General features: G+C 37.5%; 1 protein-coding gene and 2 long non-coding RNA genes across 7 annotated transcripts in view; 1 reads left to right on the top strand and 2 right to left on the bottom strand.

The window, feature by feature from the left end:
• Positions 1-27,744, top strand: part of LOC309656174 — an 822,990-nt gene that overhangs the window by 306,949 nt on the left and 488,297 nt on the right. The window lies entirely within an intron of this gene.
• Positions 1-27,744, bottom strand: part of PRKD1 (protein kinase D1) — a 466,527-nt gene that overhangs the window by 238,789 nt on the left and 199,994 nt on the right. The gene's annotated exons all lie outside the window — the stretch shown is intronic.
• Positions 2,104-27,731, bottom strand: LOC309656143. Its single transcript, XR_014261172.1, has 2 exons — positions 15,975-27,731; positions 2,104-15,666 (listed from the first exon to the last, which is right to left on the bottom strand). It is a non-coding gene; the product is annotated as an uncharacterized lncRNA (long non-coding RNA).

Raw genomic sequence — 27,744 nt, 5'->3', positions numbered from 1 at the left:
CTGGGAAGAGAAAGATGAATAAGCTTTGGCACTAATCTTAAGGAACTCACAACGTAAGGAGAAAAAGACCTAATTCCATAATTACAGTAGAATATATGAAATACTGATGTAATAAAGGTACATATCAAGTATTCTGAGAAGGACTAAGCGCATACGTGAGACTTGGCTTCATTCATTTATTCAAACGTTTACTTTGTGTCAGGGAAAGGGACCTTAAAGACGGGTGACAACCTCCAGCTGACAGACAAAGAAGTGAGACAGGAATTTCAGGTAAAAGCAAGTAATAACATGAGACAATGGCACAGAGGCATGAAAGTATAAGCTGCTTTCAGAGATTAGGAAGGGAATCTCCACGGCTGGGAGCACAGCACATCTCCTGTGAGTCTGGTTAGCAGAGGAGGTAAAATCAGTCCGAGCCAGATCCCGAGTGGCCTTGTAGAGCGTGCTAAGGAGCTGCCAGCTAATCTTCTTGCAGACGGAACGGCAGAATATTTTCAGCAGGAAATTTCAAGTGATTAAATTTTTATTTTAGAAAGACAATTTTGGTTGAAATGTTAGCATACATTATCAAAAAAGGATGGAGTCAGGAAGAACGGTTCATGTGTAAATTGCATGAGCCTTCAAGAGTTGTGACCAGACCTTGTACTGAGACAACATCCAGGAAAGAGACATTGAAGGAAGCAGAATGAGCGGGGCTCAGCAACCAAGTGATTGTGGGCGATGAGATACGACGGGGATGAGAGTGAAGGCACAGCTTTCTAGCTTAAACTTTGGGAGTCATTAACAGTGACCGAGTCTGAAATTCCAGTGTCGTATGCTTCGAGACGTTCAATATAGAATTTAGGATTATGCAAAGTGCCCTGAAGTTCAGGAGAGAAGTTAGGGTAAATATAAAGATGCTAGGGTCATACTGATGATGATTAAATACAAGATAGCTTTCTTGTATTCTTTAAGGAAGATCGTGTAGATTGAGACGATAGTTAAGGATAGATATTTAAAGATGATCAGGAAAAAAACAAAAAAAGCCAAGAGAAGGAAAAAGAATGAGAGGACAGAATTCTATGGTAACTGGTACTACATGGTACTTATACATGAGTCAGACACCCAGTCAGGACAGTTCTACCAACATTCAACACACAATCACTGAGGCCTATTAGACACCCGATGCTTTGCTACCTGATTATTACACTATCCCAATTTCCTACTGTATCTGAATGAGATAGTCACTTTCAAGTTTGGATACAGTGCAAGTTAAATTCTTGTTCTATTCACTCTCGCTTTACACACTGAACTACAAAATTAAACAAAAGGCTTTATATTAAAAGGGACTATAATCATGGACGCACTAGAGCCTTTGTAGCCATTCAGGGCTATAAAGATAAAAAGGTTCACAAACTTATTCTTCAACACATTCACCCTTCTTTTTAACATTATTTATGGGGAAAATATTATAATAAACCATGGTTAAAATAATGCAAATTTCTGATTTCATCATAGTAATACCGGGTGATTCTGGGTTAAACAACAAGCACCCTCCACAGGGAAGGCCTGCAGATGCGCATGTGACAGCACATGTGTGCACACACACCCACAAACATCCTCCTCACTCACACAGACTTCATAGTCAGAGTGACCTTTTACACGCCCTGCCCTCATCACACACAGTGACCAACAGTCTGGTGCAATCATCTATCCTCTCACAGAAACACTGATACCTGTAATCAGTAACCCAGCATAGCAACCAGGTTTTACAACTAGCTCCCTGAGCCAGTTTGGTCTCTGTATAATTTTTTTTCTTTTTAAATTTCATAATCAATGTGCTGCTTGGATCTGCACCGTTCTTGGCCTGCCAGGTCACTACAGAAAGCAATCTGTTTTTCTTGTACAATCATTTGAATAAATAATACCCAGTCATCTGACTACAGGTATTCATTACACATGAGCTATAGAAAATAATCAGTCACAGATCAAGTTTAGAAGCTTCAAAACAAGTGACGTAGGTAGGGATTTATACAGAAGCCTTACAGGAGTTTCTTTTGTCCAGATAGGATCTGAATTTTATCCCATGTGCGTTACACAACCTTCTTTTATATTTTGTGCATATTTTCTTGGGTCAATATTCACTTTATGCTTTCTAAATCAGCAAATAAAAGCTCAGATCCAAAATGGCTTTGCCATTGGTCTAGCATGTTAATAGAGCAATAATTATTTTAGTGCTTCAATCTGGACAGTGAAAAAGATGACCTTATGATGAACCTCCTGTAAGAGAAACAGTATTGTTTATAAATAAAATCTCATGCTGAGATCCTTAGCTTCCAAAGGAAGAAAGCAATCACTACGTTTGCAGACAGTTAACGTTCTGCCCTTTACTTTAGGTACATAATATCTAGATTTTCATCAACATTTTTAAAAATGTTGCTCTAAGTACAGAATCCTGGGTTTTGTTCATGCATATCTGGAAACTATTCTGTTTAGGGAATATCCCACAAGCAGCTAGGATGCAAAAAAGACATTCTTTACTGAGTCTTGCTACTAAGAAAATACTCCCACAGTTCTTGGTTCAGTACTACCACATTCTTAAAGGTTATTCTGACTAAGGAAGAGCTGGATATTTCTGTGAAGAATCAAGATACCAAAAAAAATTTTTTCCAAGGAAATTTTAAACTTATGCCAACAGTAAATTATACAAAAGACTAACTCAAAATAGGAAACAGTACAGTCAGGTTTGAAAGTCACATTTGAATTCAAACAGACCTAAATTCCCAGGTTTACAGGCTGGATGACCTTAGACAAGTTATTTGACTTTGCTGACAATACAGATGGAAATAATTGAACATAATATGTGAATAAACTAAGCCTAGCATTTGGTATCCTCTAGGCACTCATTAAATATTACCTTCCTTCTTGACTCTCCATTTTGATACTGTAAATAACAACACTGTTAGGGAATTCCATAATTTTTCATTATACATGTGTGTGGTTTGCATTTCAATGATTACTTGCCAGCCTGTAAAAAAAGAGTATCACAAATATTCCACTGTGATACATGGGAAGTAACTGTCACAAGTGGATTCATAAGCGATGTTTAATGTTAGTTACTTCCATAGCCTACGTATTCATAGAATAATACAAAAGGAAAACTATTCAAATGCACATATATTAAAGTATATATGTGATTAATAAATGTAAAAAAAAAGGCTTGTAATTTTAAAATACCTGGGCTCCTAGTCCTATCAGATACAATGATACAAATGACAAAAATCATTCAGTGAATACCACACCATCACCTCCTTTGTACTACCTAGTAAACTGGATCAAATATAAAACACTATTTAGTGGGGCACTGTCTCCACTGCATAACCTAAGAGCTGACATAAAAAGGAAGAAGGTCAAGACCACTTTTGTAAAGCTCTTAAGTAACAGGTCAGAGGACAGAAACATCAGGATGAGACCATTATAAGTTTTTGATGGAAGAGGAAAGAAAGGTTTTGAGTCTTTGGCTCTCGGTTGTAACCATTCCAAAATATATCACATTAATAAACATTTTTCCATCTTAATGATGAACAGCCACCTGCTGAAGTCAAAGAAACAGAAGCCCACTCCTAATTGGAAACAGCAAGACTGTGCTTATTTTCCGTTGTGTATTTTGGCTCTCCAAATGTTCCACTTGAGAACTCTGAGGGTAAGCCTTAGAAACCCCCAGTTCTCCATAAGCTGACACATTCTCAGACACACTGCACGCATTCAGTTTAATCAGAAGACACATAGTTGGAAAGCACTGCTTGAGGTCCATGCATTTTTTAATCAGTTTGTGTGAATTTTAAGTGAGTTATCAGCTATGGTCAGGGCACAGCAATTCTGTATTTGGAAAGTTCTTAAATGGAAGTCATGGGATCCGAATGTTCTAATGTTCCTTTATTCATTTTAGAGAAACAGCCTCTGTCACACTTGCTACCTTCTGCCAAAGGCTACAGGGATCAAACTTAGTGGTAGCAGACTAAGCTAAATAATGTTTTGTCCAAGTTTCCAAAACAAGCTTTCACAATTTTCCACTTATGAAAATTAAAGTAGGGACTATATCTTAGCATTCTGAACAACCAAAATGATGTCATAAATAAACTTGATTCTCCCACCCCTGCCTTTCAAAACCACCATTTTTTTAAGTGGCAGCAGCACTTGGTGGCCTCTTCCTTTCCCTGCTGCATGAGATCTATCAATAGGAATGCAATTTAGGGTCAATATCATTTTCTGTTCAGGGCCCTGTACCAATAATCAGGCACAATGTGAGTGTCTCCAATTATAACTAATGTATCAAATGACCTGTCAAAATATTACTTGAAAAACAACTTGACTGACATCAACAGAATATATTCATATGCAAGAAATGTATTCACCATAGCGATGAAATTGTACCAGGAACTCTGTTAAGTACATTCTTTAACTGGTTGCCATTCTAGGTGACTTGGAGATAGTTTATATAATTGGCCATATGAAATCCCTAAGTAGATAACTGAGTATGTGTCTTGTTCAGGTTTGTTTTTAATTAAGAGAGACTTGTGGTTACAAATAGCCCAGCATTTGTCAGTAATGATGACAACAAAGTATTTAGTCCAACTGGACATAAACTCAGTATTTATTCACTTGTCAGATCATACTGAAAAAGCCAGAGAATTAATCACCTCAACAGGGGATCCTATGGGAGGACTAGAACATCCATGTTTTAAAATTTCATTGAATATGAGAATTTTCCAAAGAGAGATAATACTTTTGGTTCCAAAATCTAGTGGGTCTCCAATTTTCCTTAGTGAGGAATTTAAAAGGTAAGTATTCTTGTCTGGGTTGCAGAAGACATAGTTTCCCACATGTGTCAGGAAATGTAATAGGTGCTTCCTGATGAAGTAAGAATAAAGACTTAACAGAGTCCAAAGGGGAAAATAATGTATAAAAAGATTGTTTCTTTATAATGTCATGATGGCTATGACAGAGGTATGTGTAGAAAGCAAAGCGGTATGTGAGGCAGATATGAGGTCTGAAAAAGTGATACTGGAACCGACACTTGACAGACGATAAGTAGCAGCAGTTGGTCAGGCTAAGAGCCATATTTTTGAATATGTGTGTGTGTGCATGTATGATTTGTATATATGTGTGTTTGTGAGAAGTCACTGCCCTGAGGCAGGGAAAATTCACTCTAGTAAAAGTAGCATAAATTTCAATGGGATAGAGAATGAGAAATAGATATTTTCCAGATCATCAAGACTTTTATAGCAAGTTTATACCATGGTATGGACCTAATTTCCAAAGGGACAGTATGTAAGGAGTTTAAAAGGAATAATGACATGGCTTCATTTACATTTTAGCCGTATTACATCAAATGGGGTTTTAAAGATTGGACTGTTGATCAGCTGTAACTTTCTGAAAAGGACCACCAATATTTTGTCAACACTCCCCCGTCAGGAAGTGGGGTCTGCAACCTTTTCCCTGAAATCCAGACAGGCTTGTTATTGCTTCAACCAACAGAGTGCAGTGTAAATAATGACATTTAACTTGCTAAGCTTGTTCTTAAGAGACAAAGGACCTTCCACTCTCTTAGAATTCTCCCTCTTGGGCATCTCAATTCTTAGGCTTAGAAGCCTAAACCACACGGCATGGGCATAGACCATCTTCAATCATCTTGCCAGGGAGCCAGACATAATACTAAAGAAGCCTCCAAATGCTTCCAGCCCCCAGCCATTCAATTTTTCCTAGCTGAAACCCCAGACATCGTGGAATAGAGACAAAAAACCCCCTGTGCCCTTTCTTAATCCTGACCTATAGAATCTATTAAAATAATTTTTTTAAAAACTTGTTTAATGTCACTAAATTTGGGGATGATTATTACACAGCAATAGATAACTTGAATAAGGTCCATCCTTAAAAGAAATAAGATCCATTACATGATTTTTTAGGTGGTTCACTATCAGACCTTTCTTAAGTAAGATCCAAAATACACTGCCTTATACAAACTGAATAGGGAAGAGTGTCACAGTACGCTTTTACTTTTCACTTCTTTTTAACTTAAGGACTTTATTTTTTTAGATCGGTTTTAGGTTCACAGCAGAATTGAGGAAGGTACAGAGAGATCTCCCACATACCCCCTGCCCCTCACATGCACAGTCTCCTCCATGACCAACATCCCCACCAGAGCGGGACACTTGTTACAACTGATGAACCTACACTGACACATCATCATCACCCAAAGTCCACAGCCTGCCTTCGGACACGCTCTTGGTGTTGTGCGTTCTACGGGTTACAAGTATATTCATGTATAATGACAGGTGTCCATCATTCTAGGATCATTGTCACTCCCTTTTTTAAAAACTTTTTTATTGTGTATTTTCTAAACCTAAGTATTTAATAATCTCTAATCTGGAGAAGGAAAATGGTTTGTTTGTATGTTTGTTTGTTTGTTTCTAGCTACTCTTGATAGAACAAGAAACCTTCTTTTACGGAATTACCCTTAGGCATGAAGCCCATCATAACATATTTCTCCCCTAACACAGAAACCTCACATTTAAGAAAAATAGAACCTCAAGTTCAGAAACCTTCCCCGCTTGAATCCTAGCATTATGCGTACTTTGAAACAGATGTTGTTCTAGTCACATGTACTCTTTTTATTTCACTAAGTTCATATTTACTGCTAAAATATTTCTTTTAAACTTGCGTTTGCATATCAGGGAAAATAAACAAAACACAAAAATGAAAGACAACTGATTCACTTATTTCCTTGAGGCTGACAGATTTCATAGAAAGTGCTTTTGTAATAAAAAAATATTAATGAAGTAGCAATGTTTTGTGCAGACATTTGCTCCTCTGTCTACTTCATTTATAAATACATTTTAATGAGGTAATAGAGACTACACAGCTCTGCAAGTGTTCCTTTTTCTAACATTTGTTCTGAATTCAAAGATTAGAAACAGCTAATCTGCTGCATTTTGGGGGCTGGTTTATGAATACAGCATTTAAAGCACATTGTTCGAGCATCTGGAAAGCTAACAGCTCATAAATAGCCCATCCTCCCAAACATATGATTAGACAATAAGGGTAATCTGAAATTTGTTTAAAATCAGTAGCCATAAAGTAGATACAGTGTACTACAAATTGTCCCTCCCCCCTCCCTACCCTCCACCCCAGCATGTGTATTGAAACATGCCTTAATGGGCCTTCATTTGCCAAGAAGACATTCAGAGTGGAGTTTGTCTTTGTACAATTAAATTATGCACATTGTCAAATCTTCTCATTTAAGAAATCTATATTTTACTGAATCATATCTAAGAATTAAGTCAGGTCTGCCCTGGAGGTACTCCATGTCCATTCTCCTGTTAGATGATTAAATGCTAATCCTCAATTTTTTTCTCAAGAGATTATTTTCATTCTTACTCAAGCTTGTATATATTTAACCATAACAATCAGCAGACTTAATAAAAGGCATTGTTCAAGTAGACAGTCAACCTTCTAATCAACACACAGAAAAAAATCACATATAACACAATGTTTAAAATTTTTCCTTGTTTCATATACATATTTTTTCCTGTCTAGATTAAAAACTACGATCTAACCAACGTTTAGAAAAAGTATGACCAGCTTACAGAATGTAAGACATGAGTCCCTGGGAGTCATATATACCAAGTTTATAGTAATATCCTGGAAAAACTTGTTATCTAAAAGAAATCTCTAAAGAGGAAAATATTCTTTATGATTGAAGTATCTCAGAGTCAGTCTGTTTCATAAACTTAAAGTCATGGCTGTAGGAGCTAACATTTGTTGAGTTCAGTCTTACTCAAGTGTGTATATATGTAAGCATACCTGCTAGGCATAGAGATAAGCACTCTACATGGATTATTTATATACTCTTCAAAGCAATCCTATTAAGTAGGTACTACTATTAGTTCCCGTTTTACAGATGAGGAAACTGAGACAAAGTAAGTTTACAAAACAGACCTGGTGTTGCACAGCTACAAAGCTCATGAAAATTTCAAGTTTAGAAGAAACATTTAAAATTGACTTGCTTTGTAGGTAAGGGAACCGAAGCCAGATGGCTTAAGGTCACAAATATATTAGTAGCAGAACACAATCTAACCCTGTTCTTCTCAATCCCAGCCTAATAGTCAAAAAAATGTTTTTTATTTCACATTCTGTATAGGGGTTTTTAATTTTTTAGTCCCTTTTGTTCTCCTTATTTGTATTCATCTCTTCCTAAATATGCTGTGTATTCTTCTAGCCCATGCTTTAATCATTCAATGATTATTCAATAATCACTTGTTATAGGTGTTCATAACTGACACATAGAATTATTTTTGATTTAGGTACATATTGTGTACTATAAGTATTTTTGATTTAGGTACATATTGTGTACTATAAGTATTTTTTATTTAGGTACATATTGTGTACTATAAGTATGTTGCTTTGTCATTCAAAATTATGCCTGGGGGGATTTGTCCATGTAATATATGTATGTATGTCCAGGTCATTATTTTCAATTTCTAGTTATATCCATCCTATGAACATACTGTATTATTCTTTGTTTCTGTTTTTCATCATAACAAACAATGCTATATAAACGTATTTGTACATGTCTCTTTGGGCTTATTTGCAGAAGTTTCTGGCTCAGTGTACATGTATATTTTCAGCTTCACTAGATATGGCCAAATACTTTTCCAAAGTGGTTGTACGAATTCACACTTTCACCCACTACACAGTTATCCCTGCTGGACCCCCCATCAAATTTTCTCTAACGCATATTGTCCAAACTTTCAAATTTTGTTAGAAGATATGAGGTGGTATTCTCATTCTTATTTCATGCATTTCCCTGAGTACTAGTTCATTACTATTACTTGTTTAGATTTCCTCTTCTTTAATTCATTTATCAGTCACCCATTCCTCCCCTGGCTTGTTTGTGCTCTTACTGATTTGAAAATTTTTTCTATTTGTCTGTTATGTAAGTTGTTTTTTTCCCAGACAGAGTTGGCTTTTAGCTTTGTTCACAGTATTCTTTATTATATAGGGACTTTAATTTTGAGATAGTAAAGCTTGTCTATTTTTTCCCATTGACTCGCGCAATAAATTCAAATTCATATGAACGTATATATTTTTATTCCAAGATTTTTGGAAATGGCCCCCTTATTTGTAACTCTGTCAAAGAAAATTAAGAGAAGAATAAGAACTGCACTAATTCCTTCTTCGCATTGAGCAAAATGCTCCTCAAAGTGACTATTTACATCCTTGGTTATTACCAATAAAATTCAGAATTCATCACTTCATTTTCAGTGGAATTATCTTTTTATTTTGTATTTTATTTGAAGTAAAAATATTAAAATATTTATAATGTTTGTTAAGATAACAGTATCCATCATAACAAGGACCACAGTAACTTATATGATTATATATTTTATCAACTGACCCATCTGTGGTATTTTATTTTATCCCCTGTTTGTACCTGGGTATCACATTTTGCATATGCTTCCTCCTTTATTTGGAGTCAGTTTTTCTTATTACTGAGGTAACTTACATTTTTAAGCTTTCAGAGAAGCTGGAAATACAAACTGCATGTACAACTGAAAAATATTATGTAAGGAAAGAGATTATAAGGACAAAATATATTTTTCCCTATAATTCATTATCTGTAAAATTTTAAAATATATCTCAAAAATATGGAAGTTGGAAACAATCCATTTTTGAAAGGTGGGACTTAATGAACACCTTCCCTAGCCTAGATTATTCTTTTGGAAATCATCTGGGTGAATTAATAGTATCTTAAACAGTTCTATACATCAAACACCCTGCCATTAGTTATGTAACTACGGTAAGTCACTAAACCTCATTTTCCTTTTATGTAAAATAATGCATTAGGCAAAATGAACTACAAAATTCTATTCCTTTATAAGTCTGTTAAACTACACTCACACACACACACACAAATTCTCAAGGTCCTCAACAGCAGCTGGGAAACTAAAATTTCCTTTTGACATTCGGTTGCCCAAAATGGGATGGGCAACTTCCTTTCTTCAGTATATCTACTGAAATAAAAACCATTACTCACAACCCAAAGGCAGTGTGCCTCAGAGGAAATGGATTCTGATGATGTCAGATATTTATTGTTGCTTCCAGAGCAGAAAGAATTGAACAGTCTTTCCTTCCCCATAAAGTAGGAAACATTTCAGTATAAGAATATGTATAAGATAGGATTCTACACTTTACAATTGACCACATTTATCCATTTTCTGCATTCTCTCTGAAAGAACTTTAGTTGATTTATCTTCCTACACATTGAAATTGCTATTTGTTGAATTCAACCAATTTCAATTTCGTATATAAAAAGCAATCCCTTTTACACCTCCATTTTCTATCCATCAGACCCATTACTGGATAGTAGTGAGTTTGAAAAAAAGAAAATGAAAAACTCTCAAGAGAGTAGCTATTCAAACCTCTCAAGGCAAAATACAGAGCAAGGAATACAGCTCTTTTCTGAAAGAGCATGTCCTTCTCCAGCTTCCCGATGGAGATCCTCTCTACAGATTTTGTACTGCAATAGACCTATTCTTCCTTTAAAAAGTAATTATATGGGTTTTAATATTAAATTGTATAGGTTCCTAAAATTTTAATTTGTTTTAAACCACACGAATATTTTCAAGCAGGGTTTCTCAGTTAAAAAAAAAAAAATGTTAATAAGTTTCGTCAAAATGGCTCTAACAGAAACAGAAACCGTCAGCTGTTCACTGTTCTGGCTGGGGAAACTCATAAATCCAAGTTGTGATTTGCGCAAAATATAGCTGTGCCATTTATCTAGTTTGTGTTGACATACTATTGTCTCACTTTTCTTGTTTTGTTTGAAATACAGGCCTGATTTTTTAAGTGATTTTTTTTTCTCTCTAAAATGATTCTTCTTGTTTTTTTCATCCAGTGCAAACATCACTGGTGTTACAATAAGATACTTCTTTTTCTTTAACATTAGTCCTCATACATAACTAAGTTCCAGGTTTAGCTTGCCCTAAATCTTAGAACAAAGCAAATTAACCAAAGCATATTCTTAATTATTTAATGCCTAGTCTTCCAGTTTATAATTTACATATAATTAATTTTTCTCCCAATGCTATTGTTTTCTATTTAACTAAATATTAGTGGCACTATCTTGTAACATATTTATTTGAAAAGCAATAATAGTAAGTTACAAACATATAGCAGTCATTATGTGTTAGGCACTTTACTAAGCATTTTACAAGGATTATCTCATTAATGCTCCTACATCCTAAGAAGTGAATATTATCCCCGTTGTAGGAAGGAGGAAACTAACTCATATCTGTTAGGTAATTAGCCAAAGGTCATACAGCTAAAGATGGTGGAGCTAAGAGTCACAGTCAGGCCGTGGACTCCAGCGTCAATGCTTTTTTTTTTTTTTTTTTTTAATTTACTTAATTCATTTAATTTATTTTATTTTTGGCTGCATTGGGTCTTCATTGCTGTGCGTGGGCTTTCTCTAGATGCGGCAAGCGGGAGCTACTCTTCATTGCGGTGTGCAGGCTTCTCATTGAGGTGGCTTCTCTTGTTGCAGAGCACGGGCTCTAGGCGCACAGACTTCAGTAGTTGTGGCTCGCAGGCTCACTAGTTGTGGCTCACGGGCTCTAGAGAGTAGGCTCAGTAGTTGTAGCGCACAGGCTTAGTTGCTCTGTGGCATGTAGGATCTTCCCGATCCAGGGCTCGGACCCGTGTCCCCTGCATTGGCAGGGGGATTCTTAACCACTGTGCAACCAGGGAAGCCCGTCAATGTTTTTAAATGCTATGAATTACTACCTTCTAGTCCATAATGCTGTACAGAGACCTACTTTTTTTTCTGAAACTTATCCTTTTCCATTTGTGACTTTACAATCTGATTAATATTAACACACAAAAATACAAACAAATGTAGGAACACCAACTAACAAGTACATTTAATTAAAAATGTATTCGCACTGTGAATGCTGTTCCAATGCAAAAATAATAATAAATTTATTTTGTAGAACTACTGGAGCAGTTAAAAATGAAAAGATCAAAACTTCATTGCTTTTACTTAGCAACTTGGTTGTGCTAATGAACGCTAATAACCTTTTCCAGCTCATATTTTATTTCCTGCTTTTACTGGCTTGAATAATTGAAAACTGGATGATGGGTTCAGCTTTTGCCTTTTTAATTGGGTGAAAAATCTTATAATTACATAGTACAGTTTACCTCAACAGGCATAACAGTGTAGATTTAAGGAAACTGGTTGTTATTTTAGACCAACTTTGATTAAAAATCTGCTGGTTATTGTTCAAAGACCCTTCTTTGGAGACTCCCCTGGTGGCGCAGTGGTTGAGAATCTGCCTGCCAATGCAGGGGACACGGGTTTGAGCCCTGGTCTGGGAAGATCCCACATGCCGCGGAGCAAAGGGGCCCGTGAGCCACAACTACCTAGCCTGCACTCTAGAGCCCACGTGCCACAACTACTGAGCCTGTGCTCTAGAGGCTGCGAGCCACGACCACTGAGTCCACGAGCCATGACTACTGAGCCCGCGTGCCACAACTACTGAAGCACTGAAGCCTGCGCGCCTAGAGCCAGTGCTCCACAACAAGAGAAGCCACAACTAGAGAAAGCCCGTGTGCAGCAAAGAAGACCCAACGCAGCCAAAAAGAAAAAAAAAAAAGAAAAGACTCCTTTTCTCAATCTGTACTGACTGACCAGACTCTGAATGTTTGTCACCTCTGGGCTTGCTTTTTGGAGAAATTATCTGAAAATCCAGGCATAATCAATATTATATTCTTCCTAAGGTCCAGGACCCCTTTTCATACTTCATGCCATCATAAAACCCAATAAAATATTCTAAAAATAAAAAGGTATAATAACTGTCACTTAAAAGGTATGAACTAAGTACCATGGGAGATCAGAAGAGAGGACTCCCCAGAGGAGACAATCAAGACAGGCTTCATTGAGCAGGTGATAATTATGCCAGGTTTTCACTAGAGCTTGGCTAAATTCAGACTGGAGGGAAAAGCGTATTTCAAACAAAAAGGAGTGTGCTTGGAAACATCAAGCACATTTAGCCAGCTGGAAGATAAAGGTGTTTGGAAAGTAAACTGGAGCTGAATTGAGGGGGTGGGAGTGGAGCTGAGCCTGGACTGTCACTCGGAGGTTTTGGTACTCTATTTGGTAAATCTTTCTTTTTTTTTATAACATCTTTATTGGAGTATAATTGCTTTACAATGGTGTGTTAGTTTCTGCTTTATAACAAAGTGAATCAGCTATACATATACATATATCCCATATCTCTTCCCTCTTGCGTCTCCCTCCCTCCCACCCTCCCTATCCCACCCCTCTAGGTGGTCACAAAGCACCACCGAGCTGATCTCCCTGTGCTATGCGGCTGCTTCCCACTAGCTATCTATTTTACATTTGGTAGTGTATATATGTCCGTGCCACTCTCTCACTTTGTCCCAGCTTACCCTTCCCCCTCCCTGTGTCCTCAAGTCCATTTGGTAAATCTTGAGGAGTCACCGAGGATTTTGAACCATTCAGTCTTAAATCAGAGCAGTGAACTAGGAAAATTTAATATGGTAACCAAGAGTAGAATGGAACCCAGGGATGTTTACTATAGAGCTAGGAGCTAAAAAAACGTGCTCACTGGTATTGAGGGCCTTGAAGAACTATAAAGGGATGTTGTAGACATAGAGCTCATGTACTTGTAACCTTGGGTGTTAGAACAATGTCTTAAAAGGTCCCCAGACCACACTAATGAAGGTGAAGAGCAGCAGCTGGTGTCAGTAGGCAGTCAGAACTGCAGAGAGGAACTGCTGAGAAATCACATAACCAGGACTCAGCCCTTGGGAGCAAAAGCTTGCCAACACCTCCTCATCCTCAGTCAGAGGCAGCAAGGAAGGCAGCCTCCCTGGAGAGAGCTTGGAGAGGAAGACCAGTGTCATCAGAGGATTCACTTTCAAGTAAGCGAGGCAAGTGGGAATAATGAGGGCCAGGTGGGGTGAGGAATGGAACAAGCATTCCTCAGGGCCAATGACAAGGCCAGTAGGTGGGACGGCCAGATCTGAGTGAGCTAGACAGGGTTAGGATTAAGTTTAGTAGGAAGTAAGTTAGAGGAAGAAATGGCAGGCCACATGATTCCACAAAGTATCCATAAAAGTCATAATAAAGTCACAGGCATAGACCTATCACCAGGATGGTTAGCTAAACTCTTGGCTGTGAGTGTAGTCAAAATGATTCCATCTAGTTCCTTGCACAGTAAAAGATCTTTGGCTGGATTTAGACTTTAAATGGCCCTAAGAACTGAAAAAAAGGATCATGCACCTCCACACCATAAGTAATTCCAATAAACACAATGACAATAAAAGAAGGGAAAGGAAGGCAACTAAGTACCCTTTTTTCTCATGATGGCTGAAGTGTTCCTTTTGTAAACGATTCAAAATTAAATTATTTCCAAAAACAACATAAAAATAAAAACAAACAAACAAAATCATCTATTTTTAGGTCTCCTTGGTTTGTTGCAGCCTGAAGTACATGACTGTCTGCCTTTAAAAAATGGAATTTGGTTCATAATGCATAAACCACTGCACTTTCAATCAACTGTTTTCTAATAAATATTAGCCATTAGTGCTAAGGATGTTTATTCAGCTTTCTTATGTGTATCTAGAGAAGCTTAATATTTAACACTGTAAAAGTAGAGTGGTAATCAAATTCATCTGTATAAACCCTTGAGTAACTAAAACCTACTTTCAAGGAAGATAAATTATGATGAAATGTAGCAGCATAAAAGATTTATATCCAATGGGCACTTATAATCTATGGCTTTGTCAGGTATAAATTTAATACAAGGCCTACATTTTGTACCTAAAGCTTACATAAGTAAAATCAAATGTAAAGTATTATCATTAATTACAGTAATAAATAGTGTAATAGTAATTGATGTGAATAATAACTAAAACACTGATTCTCAATCATTAAAAAGATTCATTTAGGTTTGCTTAAAGTACTTATTGTGACACACACACACACACACATATGTGTACAAAAAACTACATAACTATATTTTAGAAAATTTTGATAGAACTTCAAGCATTGCAATGAAAAGCTCTACTGACTAATTTTGGGAATGCCAGATTTACTTTATCAGCACACCTATTTTTCAAACATTCTCATTAGTCAGTGTTGTACTACATTAGAAAATACTGTTACTCCCTGGCTGCTGACTTTTGGAAGCTATATGGAGTTCTCAGCAGAGCACAAAACTGCAGAGCACAAAACTCCCTATTTGCATTCACATACTAGTTTTCACAGGCGAAGATCTAAGGATGCTTAATGAAGTGAAAGGGACTCTGAGGGTTTTCTGATTTTATAATTCTTTCTAATAGGTTCCATAGGTGGTGAATTTTCTGGGTCCGTAAGTCTAGGAAAATGTCTCTGTTTTGCCCTCCTACATAAAGTTCATGTACATGGGTATAGGTTTCTAAATCACTTATCATTTTTTAAATTAGAAATATGTAAAACAAATAAAAACTTCAGAGTAGCATAAAACAAACATTAATGGAACCACCATCCCAATTTGTCCATTTTTAACATTGTGTCATATGTGCTTCATATCTTTTGTTTATTAAGAAATAAAAGTTATTGGGCTTCCCTGGTGGTGCAGTGGTTGAGAATCTGCCTGCTAATGCAGGAGACACAGGTTCGAGCCCTGGTCTGGGAAGATCCCACATGCCGCGGAGCAACTAGGCCCATGCGCCACAACTACTGAGCCTGTGCATCTGGAGCTTGTGCTCCACAGCAAGAGAGGCCACAACAGTGAAAGGCCTGTGCACCGCGATGAAGAGTGGCCCCCACTTCCCACAACTAGAGAAAGCCCTTGCACAGAGATGAAGACCCAACACAGCCATAAATAAATAAAAATTAAAAAAAAAAAAAAGAAATAAAAGTTACAGACAGAATTGAGACCTCCTATATAAACCTATCAAGAAATTACTTAGAACTATAGAATCTCCTAAAAATACTTCTCAGATATATGAACTTTTTAAGTTATTTATTATTGGTTTTTAATTAATTGCACAGTGATCAAAATGTCTGTATTATACCAACATTTGGTGCTTACTGAGTTGGCTTGATGCCACAGTACATGGTCCACTTTGTAAATACTCACTGTATGATTGAAAATACGGTTTATTTTCTAATTACTGGGTTCAGGATTCTAATATGTACATTAGATCAAGTTTGCTAATTGTTCCCAAGGTCTTCTACATCCTTATTAATTTCTCATTTTTAGTTGTTTGATCCAGTGGCTCTCAAAGTGTGATCCCCAGTCCACCAGCATCAGTTACCTGGGATTGTTGGAAATGCAAATGCTCAGGTCACCCCAGACCTACTGAATCAGAAACTCTGGGGATAGGGAGTGAGGTCCAGCAATCTGTTTCAACAAGTCTTGCAAGTGATCCTGGTCTATGATGAAGTAGAAAAAACACTGGCTTGATCTACATATTCTTGAGCCAAAATGGTGTAGTATTTGCATATAACCTATACACGTCCTCCCATATACTTTAAATCATCTCCACATTACTTATAATACCTAATACAATGTAAACGATACGTATATAGTTGTAAATACAAATGTAAATGCTAAGATTTGCTGTTTGGAACTTTCTCAAAATTTTCTTTCCCAAATATTTTCAATTCACGATTCGTTGAATCCAAGGATGCGGAACCCATGGATACAGAAGGCCGACTGTATGTTTAATATGCAACAATCCCCATTGTGGATTTGTTATATTTTCCTTGTAAATATGTTTGCTTTTCTTTAGATATTTAAAGGCTATGTTATTTGGGTGTGTATAATATCCAAATTATTCTACTGTCCTGGCAAACTGTTCCTTTAACACATCATAAGATCATCCTTTTCTGTATACTAATTGTCCATCTTTGACCCACATTATCCTCCAAAACTAAACCAAACTGATATGTCCACAGGATTGTGAGCATACCAGGCATGAATACAATCTTTCCTTTGTGCCTTATTTTCTGAAAGACTCTTGGAAACATGGACAGGGCACAGGGTTGGATATTGGGGTTGGGGGATGACCGGCCAACTCAAAGCTTTGAGAAAAAGATCATAAAAAGACAGTGTCCAAAGGTGAAAAGAGACAAGAAAATTCAGACAGATTGTCCCACTATGCAACTTACTGAAAGGGCCAGTCAGAGAAAGAGAAGGTGCTATGAACTGAATTGTCCCTGCCCCCTGCCAAAATGCCAAAATTCGTATGTTTAAGTCCTAACGCCTAGCACAAAATGTGACCATATCTGGAGACAAGGCCTTTAAAGATGCAACTAAAGAAAAAAGAGATCATGTGGGTGATCCCTAATTCAGGATGACTGGTGTCCTAAAAGGAGATTAGGACACTGAAGCACAGAGGGAAGACCATGTGAAGACATAAAGAGAAGATGGTCTCCTATAAGCCAAGGAGAGGGGTCCTCAGAAGATTATCAACCTTGCCGACACCTTGATCTTGGACTTGTAGCCTCCAGAATCCTGAAAAATAGATTTCTGTTGTTTAAGCCACCCAGTCTATGGTACTTTGTTACAGCATCCTTAAAAAATTAATAAAGAAGACAAGTGCAGGATGGAAACTAAAGGCTCCATACCAAAACAGCAGCAGATATTGACCAAGGACAGGCTATGGAGCCTGAAAAATAACCTCTGGAGCCTGGAAAAGTTATAGATGCTTTTTACAGAGTCTCTAAAACCACAAATAAAGAGAACATTGTAAACTGCTCCTCAAACATGTTTATTCATTCAACACATCTTAAATATACTAATATCACTATTGTTCAACAAATATTTATTGAGCACCTACTATGTGCCGGTCACTGTTCTCTGGACTTGGGATACTGCAGTAAACAAAAAGATTAACATTCCTGCCTTCACTGAAACATCCACTCTGGTGGGAAGTAACAGACAACGAACAACAGAGCTATTAAATAAATAAGTGAATCATATAGTGTGTTGGAAATGATAAAGGTTATAGAGAAAACAGAGTAAGGGGGATTAAGAATGATGGGTAAGTGTTGTTTACAATTTAAATACAGCTCCAGGATAGGTTTCATTGAGAAGATGAAATTTGAGCAAAGACTTGAAGGCAGTAGATAAGTATTGACCTTGGGTTCGGTACTGTATTAAGCAATACACAGGGATTATCTAATTTATCCTCAAGATATTTAGAGTGGAAAACTATATTATACCTATTTTACAGATAAAGAAACTCAAACTTAGGAAAGCATGGAGCTATTGCGTGGAGCGACCGGGATAAGTGAACAAACCAAATATTCAGTGAGTAACCAAACCCAGCTCCAGACCTTCCTAAAGTGCAAATGAGGGAAGCATGGAAGAAAATAAGTAATTATAGTAGGAATGCCAAGTGCTAAACTAGAGGCAAGTATGAGGGATTATAGGCAGAATGAAGGTGCAGCAAATCTAGGGCATCTTTTTCAAAGGGACAATCCCTTGGAGAAGTGAAAGTGAATTTCATGTGCTGTGTTTAAATAGAGTTTTCGACACAACATACACTCAGTAAGTTAAAATGCAAATCAAAATATTCCTAAGAGAGATAAAAAGACTGCTATATAGTAAAAGAAAATAATGAGCCAAAGATAATGGACCAATTAAACAAACTATAGTATATAGACATGTTAAGTAGATATTAAAATGTCTAAAAATAATTTTAATGATATGGGAAAGTGCAGATATGATATTGAGACAAAAACCATATAAATACACTATCTACAGTTTTGCCTCAGCTCTGTATGAGTTTGTGTGTGTGGTATGTGCATGTGTGTGTATCAGATACATAGACACAGGGAATGACTGGAAGAAGGAAAGCATTTTTTCCCCAGTATAGCAGGATAACAGATGATCACGTGCAAAGAACAATAGTTTAAACAAAAGTTTTTTTTCTTACACATTTAAAAAAAAGTCTGGAGGTTGGCAGCCCAGAGCTGGTATGAAGGTTTCACGAAGTTATCAATGACCCAGGCTCCTTCTAGTTTATCATTCTGCCATCCTTACAGTATGACCCTCATCCCCAAGGTCCAGTGAGGCGGTGGAGCATTACCCATCAGGTATCTATTCTAGTCGGCAAGACGGAGGAAAAGGGGAAGAGGAAGGGTACCCTCCTGCTGGTAAGATGATTTCTCATCAAGACCACACAACACTCCTACCCAAACACAGATACCCATCCGTAGCACAGCAAGGATACACCAACTTTACATGGGTGGCAGAATGCCAATCTGTTTTTGTTGCTATTTTTCCGAACTAAGAAAGAGGGGAGAAGAGATTAAGAAAGTACCTTGTAGTCTCTGTCATAAGACTCTTCTATATTCTCTAAATTCTGTACAGTGCATGGGTAATATTTACAATGTTGAAAACAAAAGGTTTTCTTGCTTATGATACTCAAAGTTATTAAGTGATACCAAAACATAAGTGCTCTGTAAAGAAAGGGCTTAAAGTTAAAGAGAAAAAACTAAATTATTGACAGGTTAACTTAATGTCTACTTATCATAAATATTAGGGAACTATCTTAGATACAACGTCTAGGCATATTTAATGTATTTTCTGTCTATAAGCATACTACCAAAATAATTATTCCAAGAAAGGCTTATTAGGTAATAAAACATACTTTTAAAAGAGCTGCAAAATTACATACTTTCTAATGAGTTCAACATTTGGAAAATCTTTAGATAAACTCTGAACACAAGATAATATGATCAAGATCAATGTAGAATTCCCAAAATAAGAGTAAATTTAAGACAGCATATGATTTTGACAGTAAATGACTTAGAAAATAAGTCACATTTTGTATAGCAGCATATTTTGCTAAATTGATAAAAATCACTATCTACATGGCAATTCTAGTATGACTTATACTGTATAGTACAATGGAAATAATGTCTAGGAGACATTCATTAATGTCTGTAGAATAATAAAGAAGAAATAGCAAAAACCTCTACCCAGTTGAGGAAAAAAAGACTTCCCAACAACAAACTATGCATCTACTGTTATTAAATATTTGAGAAGGACCAGAAGTATGTTGTTTACCCCACCAACCATAGGGCCAACATATTGCTTAAAATTTATGAGATGTTGATGAATCAATTTAACATCAGCTCAGGATGTTACAATTACCATATTAAATATATGTATCAATTATAAGATGCAACTTGATTTCAAATAATAAAACATGAAAAAAAATCTTAAAATTAAGGAAATACACTATCGATGTTTCGTACCTAACCAAGAAAGTTGTGTATTTTTCAACATCTAACAGGTGATAGTTGCTGGTAGTATTTATTCATTCATTATCAAACTAAAATCAAAACTTATTGATGTCAGGCATTCTTTTAAGCCCTGGGGATACAGGTATAAGCAAGACAAATCTCTGGTTTTTGAGCTTACATGTTACTGTGGGAGACAATTAACAACTAAATATAAAGTAAAATTGCAGGTGGCAATAAGTGCTACAAGGAAAAATAAAACTGGTAAGGAAAAAAAGCAAGCATTAGGGGAAGGAAGGGTATTTAGAATTTGGGCAAGGCGAGTCTCTCCAGAGAGATGACACTTAGGCAAAGCTCGGAATTAAAGGAGGAAGGGTGCCACATGAATATCCAAGGGAAGGACAGCCCAGACAGAAGGCTCAGTGAGTACAAAAGCCCTGAGGCATACGTGCTTAAACAGCAAGTAGAGCGACTGGGAGGAAAGAGGAGGGAAGACAGAGGAGATGAGTCAGAAGGGCAGCCAGAGGCCAGATCAGGCAGGGCCCCGTGGACCATGTTAAGGGTGTTTGGGTATTACTCAGTGTGCAAGCGGAAGCCACTGGGAAGGTTTACAGTAGAGCAGAGACATGATAGGACACATTAGAAGGATTGTTCTGGTGGCTGGGAAGAAAAGAGACTACAGACAGACAAGGGCAAGAGCAGAGAAACCAGCGAGTGACAGACTGGCAGTTGAGAGGGGCAGCGGCAAAGACAAGGAGGTGGTAGAGATGAGAAGTCAGATTGGAATACAGGGTAGAGCTGACAGCACTCGCTGGTGGACTGGATACGAGGTGAAAGAGAAGAGTCAAGCGTGACACCAGTGTCAACCCAAGCAACTGAATGAACATTGGTGTCATTTCCTAAGATCAGGAATACACTGGGAGAAACAGGTAGGAAAGAGAAATCAAGAGCTCGGTTTTGGACACATGAAGTTGAGATGCCTAACAGGCATTCGGGAAGAGATGCTAACTATACCATTGGATACACAGGTCTGGAGCTCAGAGCAAAGGCTGAGGCAAAAATTAAAATTGGGCATCATCACTACATAGACAATATTTAATCAAGTAGACAGGACTTGATACCATCGGACTAGATGAAATAACCAGGAATAAATGTAGATAAAGAGACAGCCAACAGCTGAGCCCTGCAGGATCTCAACATTTGGAGTTTGGTAAGAGAAAGTGAATCCAGCAAAGGAGACTGGGAGAGAATCACCACTGCCGTAGGAAGAAAATCAGGAGAGTGCAGTATAATGGATACCTGGTGAGAGTGTGTCTTAAGAAAGATGAAGACAACTACAACTATATCAAATGCTACTGACAGCATGAAAAAGATGCGACCAACTCTGCACTTGGTGACTAGTTTGGTTTTGTTTTGTTTTGTTTTGGTTACAACTAATAGAAAGTAACCTGAGGAAGTCCAAACAAAACCTTTTATTTATTTTATGTTATTCATTAGACAGACACAAACAACTCTCTTGCAGCCAAGGCAGAAATGGAGTTGAACTTCATGATGGAGAAAGGTGGCCATCCCATAACTCCCAAATTTCAACATGCTCTACAGTTCCAGCTGCACACAAAGACCAACTGTAGGACCAATAGCCAAATCCCCAGAAAAGATAATCTAATTTGCCCAGCTTGGATCAAGTGTCCATCCCTGCAGTTTCTGTGACTCCTACAGGGCAATGGGGGCGTGTCTAACATCACTGGCTTCATCCAGGACCTGATCAAATAGGAATATGTTGGGCAAATCCTAACTGTAACCAAAGCCTGCCAGCATTCTGCCCATTGTTCCAAGAGCTGTGCTGAGGACAGTGCATATATTATCCCAGTAATCACGATCGCCAGATAAGGTAATCTATAGATGAGAAAACCAAGACTCATAGATGCTAAATAACTCATTACACAGCTGATTAAGTGGCAAAGCTAAGATTTTCAGAGTCTCATGCAAATTTACCCAAGCTAATTTGGCCATGCACAATATGAAGCTCTTTTTGACTGTTACTATCAGTAGTTACAAGTAAATGAAAGTTCTGTATTTTTGTTTCTGGACATCACAAACAGGTATGAAAAGCAAGGCTTAGAACAAATGGTGACCCGCTTAGAACATTAATTAGCTAGAAGGGACAAAAAAGCAAGCAAACAAAAATACTGTTCTTTAAACCTGTTTATAAGCTCAGTGAGGTCCCAGGTTTCTATTCTTTTAGGGATTCTGATCATACATTCCATGCAACAATCTATAGAGAGGATTCTGTTATCCTTATGCAGGTATTAAGCAACTACAATCCCCTGATTATCAGCTGGCCAGTTTGGGATTCATGTTTCAATTGTCATTCGTGAAAGCCACACTAGATTGTTATGCCATGTTCTTGCAGGGGTAGGATGTGTGTCTAAGATATTGCAGCCAATCCATGAATCCTGAGTATCACTTTTTATGTAAAAAATAAAAACTCATTCTAGCAACCATTATGCTAACTAACAAGCTGTGAATTTCACCAGTAAAAATCCACTTTGGACACTCACTGGCTTACTAGTGTGAAAATTAATAAAAGGAAGGAGAAAAACCATATGATCATCTCAATAGATGCAGAGAAAGCTTTTGACAAAATCCAACACCAATTTATGATAGAAACCCTCCAGAAAGTAGGCATAGAGAGAACTTGCCTCAACATAATAAAAGCCATATATGACAAACCCACAGCCAACATCGTCCTCAATGGTGAAAAACTGAAACTATTTCCACTAAGATCAGGAACAAGACAAGGTTGCCCACTCTCAACACTATTATTCAACATAGTTTTGGAAGTTTTAGCCACAGCAATCAGAGAAGAAAAAGAAATAAAAGGAATCCAAATTGGGAAAGAAGAAGTAAAGCTGTCACTGTTTGCAGATGACATGATACTATACAGAGAGAATCCTAAAGATGCTACCATAAAACTACTAGAGCTAATCAATGAATTTGGTAAAGTAGCAGGAGACAAAATTAATGCACAGAAATCTCTTGCATTCCTATACACTAATGATGAAAAATCTGAAAGTGAAATTAAGAAAACACTCCCATTTACCATTGCAACAAAACGAATAAAATATCTAGGAATAAACCTACCTAAGGAGACAAAAGACCTGTATTAAGAAAATTATAAGACACTGATGAAAGAAATTAAAGATGATACAAACAGATGGAGAGATATACCATGTTCTTGGATTGGAAGAATCAACATTGTGAAAATGACTATTCTACCCAAAGCAATCTACAGATTCAATGCAATCCCTATCAAACTACCACTGGCATTTTTCACAGAACTAGAACAAAAAAATTTCACAATTTGTATGGAAACACAAAAGACCCTGAATAGCCAAAGCAATCTTGAGAAAGAAAAACGGAGTTGGAGGAATCAGGCTCCCGGACTTCAGACTATACTACAAAGCTACAGTAATCAAGACAGTATGGTACTGGCACAAAAACAGAAATATAGATCAATGGAACAGGATAGAAAGCCCAGAGATAAACCCACACACATATGGTCACCTATCTTTGATAAAGGAGGCAAGAATATACAGTGAAGAAAAGACAGCATCTTCAATAAGTGGTGCTGGGAAAACTGGACAGCTACATGTAAAAGAATGAAATTAGAACACTCCCTAACACCATACACAAAAATAAACTCAAAATGGATTAAAGACCTAAATGTAAGGCCAGACACTATCAAACTCTTAGAGGAAAACATAGGCAGAACACTCTATGACATAAATCACAGCAAGATCCTTTTTGACCCACATCCTAGAGAAATGGAAATAAAAACAAAAAATAAACTAATGGGACCTAATGAAACTTAAAAGCTTTTGTACAGCAAAGGAAACCATAAACAAGATGAAAAGACAACCCTCAGAATGGGAGAAAATATTTGCAAATGAAGCAACTGACAAAGGATTAATCTCCAAAATTTACAAGCAGCTCATGCAGCTCAATATCAAAAAAACAAACAACCCAATCCAAAAATGGGCAGAAGACCTAAACAGACATTTCTCCAAAGAAGATATACAGATTGTCAACAAACACATGAAAGAATGCTCAACATCATTAATCATTAGAGAAATGCAAATCAAAACTACAGTGAGGTATCACATCACACCAGTCAAAATGGCCATCATCAAAAAATCTACAAACAATAAATGCTGGAGAGGGTGTGGAGAAAAGGGAACCCTCTTGCACTGTTGGTGGGAATGTAAATTGATACAGCCACTATGGAGAACAGTATGGGGGGTCCTTAAAAAACTAAAAATAGAACTACCATATGACCCAGCAATCCCACTACTGGGCATATACTCTGAGAAAACCATAATTCAAAAAGAGTCATGTCCCACAATGTTCACTGAAGCTCTATTTACAATAGCCAGGACATGGCAGCAACCTAAGTGTCCATCAACAGATGAATGGATAAAGAAGATGTGGCACATATATACAATGGAATATTACTCAGCCATAAAAAGGAATGAAATTGAGTTATTTGTAGTGAGGTGGATGGACCTAGAGTCTGTCATACAGAGTGAAGTAAGTCAGAAAGAGAAAAACAAATACCGTATGCTAAAACTTATATATGGAATCTAAAAAACAAAAACAAAAAATGGTCATGAAGAACCTAGGGGCAAGACGGGAATAAAGACGCAGACCTACTAGAGAATGGACTTGAGGATATGGGGAGGGGGAAGGGTAAGCTGGGACAAAGTGAGAGAGTGGCATGGACATATATACACTACCAAATGCAAAATAGATAGCTGGTGGGAAGCAGCCGCGTAGCACAGGGAGATCAGCTCGGTGCTTTGTGACCACCTAGAGGGGTGGGATAGGGAGGGTGGGAGGGAGGGAGACGCAAGAGGGAAGAGATATGGGATATATGTATATGTATAACTGATTCACTTTGTTATAAAGCAGAAACTAACACACCATTGTAAAGCAATTATACTCCAATAAAAATGTTAAAAAAATATTAATAAAAGGACACTTCAACTAAAATTGGAGTTGGGATGGTCTATACAGGGAGCTCTCATGCCCTACCACGCTTTATCAATTACTCCAAGCAGGAAGACATGAATTACCCCAAAAAAGAAGTTACTTTACTGACCCCCAACAAAAAGAGATATACCTTACACTCCCAAACAGTAAGTGAAACTACTTTACTACCCCAGCAGGAGGAAGGAAGACTTCCTCCTTGCCCAGCAACACGCCCAGCCAATGGAAAAATGCCACGGTTCAGCCAATGAGAAGCTGTCCTCATCTGAAATTTTATTTTCCTCCAATGAACTTTCATCTTTCCCTTACTGATGACTTCCTTTCCTTGTCCCGCCCTCCTTACTATAAAAGCCTTCCATGTTGTATAACTCCAGAGTATCTGTTTGCCAGATGAGATGCGCCCAATTCATGAATCTCTTAATAAAGCCAATTAGATCTTCAAATGTACTCAACTGAATTTTGTTTTTTAACGCTAGCAAAACTTCTCCTGTTGACTAGAGATTTAGACATGGGATAATATGCATCTCCTCAGTTCAGCCTTTTAATTAAATCCTTAGCTCTTGGTTTTGTTTATTCCTAGGGCATAGACCACCCTAGGATACAGCTTAAACTAACACCAACATAATATAACACTGTCATAATGAAGTGTTTTAAGTCCAGACCCTTCTACCACATCTCAACACAATCTGAGTTCTACAGCTGCGATTTGTTTTGCTCTTGTTTTCATATTTCGTGATGCATTTTTAACCATTCGGTCTTATCTTCTTCATTCCTAGAATGTACCCTATTTTACTTTTGCCTTGGATTACAGAATATGAGACCCAAATGACAGCCTTAAAGGCCATGTTAATAATTGCTTTAATTTATAAGTGAGAAAACTTAAGACTGAGAAAATAAAGGAACTTATCAAAAGTTACATTTCTAGTCAGTGGTACAGATGGGACCATATATAGGCCATCTAGATTTCTGCTCTTTCCACTGTGCTCGACTGCCTTCACTGGTGATGAAGTTTCTGACGCAAAAGTACACTTGTGGAAGGACCATCTTTGACATCAGAGAATACGTCATAAACTGTATGCAGACCCAACACAATGGAATTATTCTATTCCCTCAGCTTTGGGCTTCACTAAAAACATGTACATCTGGATGAAGAGTGACACAGTATAAAGAATGCTGCATCCAATACCTCACATCACAGAGGGAATAAAGGGCAGCTGAAATTGGCCGACTGGAAAAAAACTGGAAAACCAAAAAGCAGCTGCCAGCCTACAGTCAAAGACAAATCCTTTTGCCAAGTCTACAAGAATACATTTTTCATTTGATCCAAGCAGATAACTTTACATTACAAATATAGAAACTCAGGCACCACTGCCCATCCCCCAAACCCCTCAAAAACAAGCAAACAAAAAATTAATTCAGCCAGTTGTTGAAATACCTGAATAACTGGTAGTACAACCACAACCAAATATCTGTCAGGTGCCCTAAGCAGAACAACAAAGACATTAAAACCACAGATTTCTCATTAGGTGTTTTGGCGAAAAAAAAGTAAACAATCAGCCAAAGTGTCCCCATGGAGTAAGAAATACAAACAACTAACGGGTGTGAATAATAGATAAAACTTTATCTAAAATCTGCAGCAGGAGGCCCTGTCAATAGTGAGCATGAGAAGGACCGACAGGGTTGTTAGCTCAATACACTAATCACTGTTCCATGTTCCCATTTTAACACGCAAAAGAGGGAATGAGCAAGCTCAGGACACAGTCCAAGCACAGGGGCCCCAGGAGGCCTGTTGGAGTCTGGCTGAGGTGGAAATGACCCCAGCACACAGCTCTGAGCCTCTAGTGAGCTGACACAAGACAGAGCAGTCAAACAGAACTCAAGCTGCCAGGCTTTCCTTTCCACAGCCTAGTGCATCCGCCTCCATACACAGGACACGAAAAGCAGCGTATTGATCCTGAGTTAAGAGTGCATGTCTAACAAGGGACTAGTTTCTCTGGAATCATCACTCGCTCTTTCTGGGGATGAGCGGGGATGAAGAGAAAAGAGACTTGAGGATCAACTCTACTACTACCTGTGTTACCTTGGGCAGATTCCTCGACCTCTCAGCCTTCTTTATTTGTAAATGGTTTTATTACACATTCTGCACGACTGTGGTAAAGACTGAATGAAATCATGAATGCATGTGAAATATCTAGTATATTAGACAGTCAGGAAACATAGTCTCTAAGATAATCATTGTCGTCACTGCTACCAGCTCCCCTCCCACATGCAGTAACAGGCTAGACTACTTACCTGGTAGAACCAATTCTCCCCACTGCCCCCCACCCCTGACTTACAAATGTCCTATCTATCTATCTATCTATCTATCTATCTATCTATCTATCTATCTA

The sequence above is a fragment of the Balaenoptera physalus genome, assembly GCF_965194825.1.
Source record: "Balaenoptera physalus genome assembly, chromosome: 2".
Lineage (NCBI taxonomy): Eukaryota > Metazoa > Chordata > Mammalia > Artiodactyla > Balaenopteridae > Balaenoptera > Balaenoptera physalus.
This window is presented reverse-complemented; position numbering and strand designations above follow the sequence as displayed.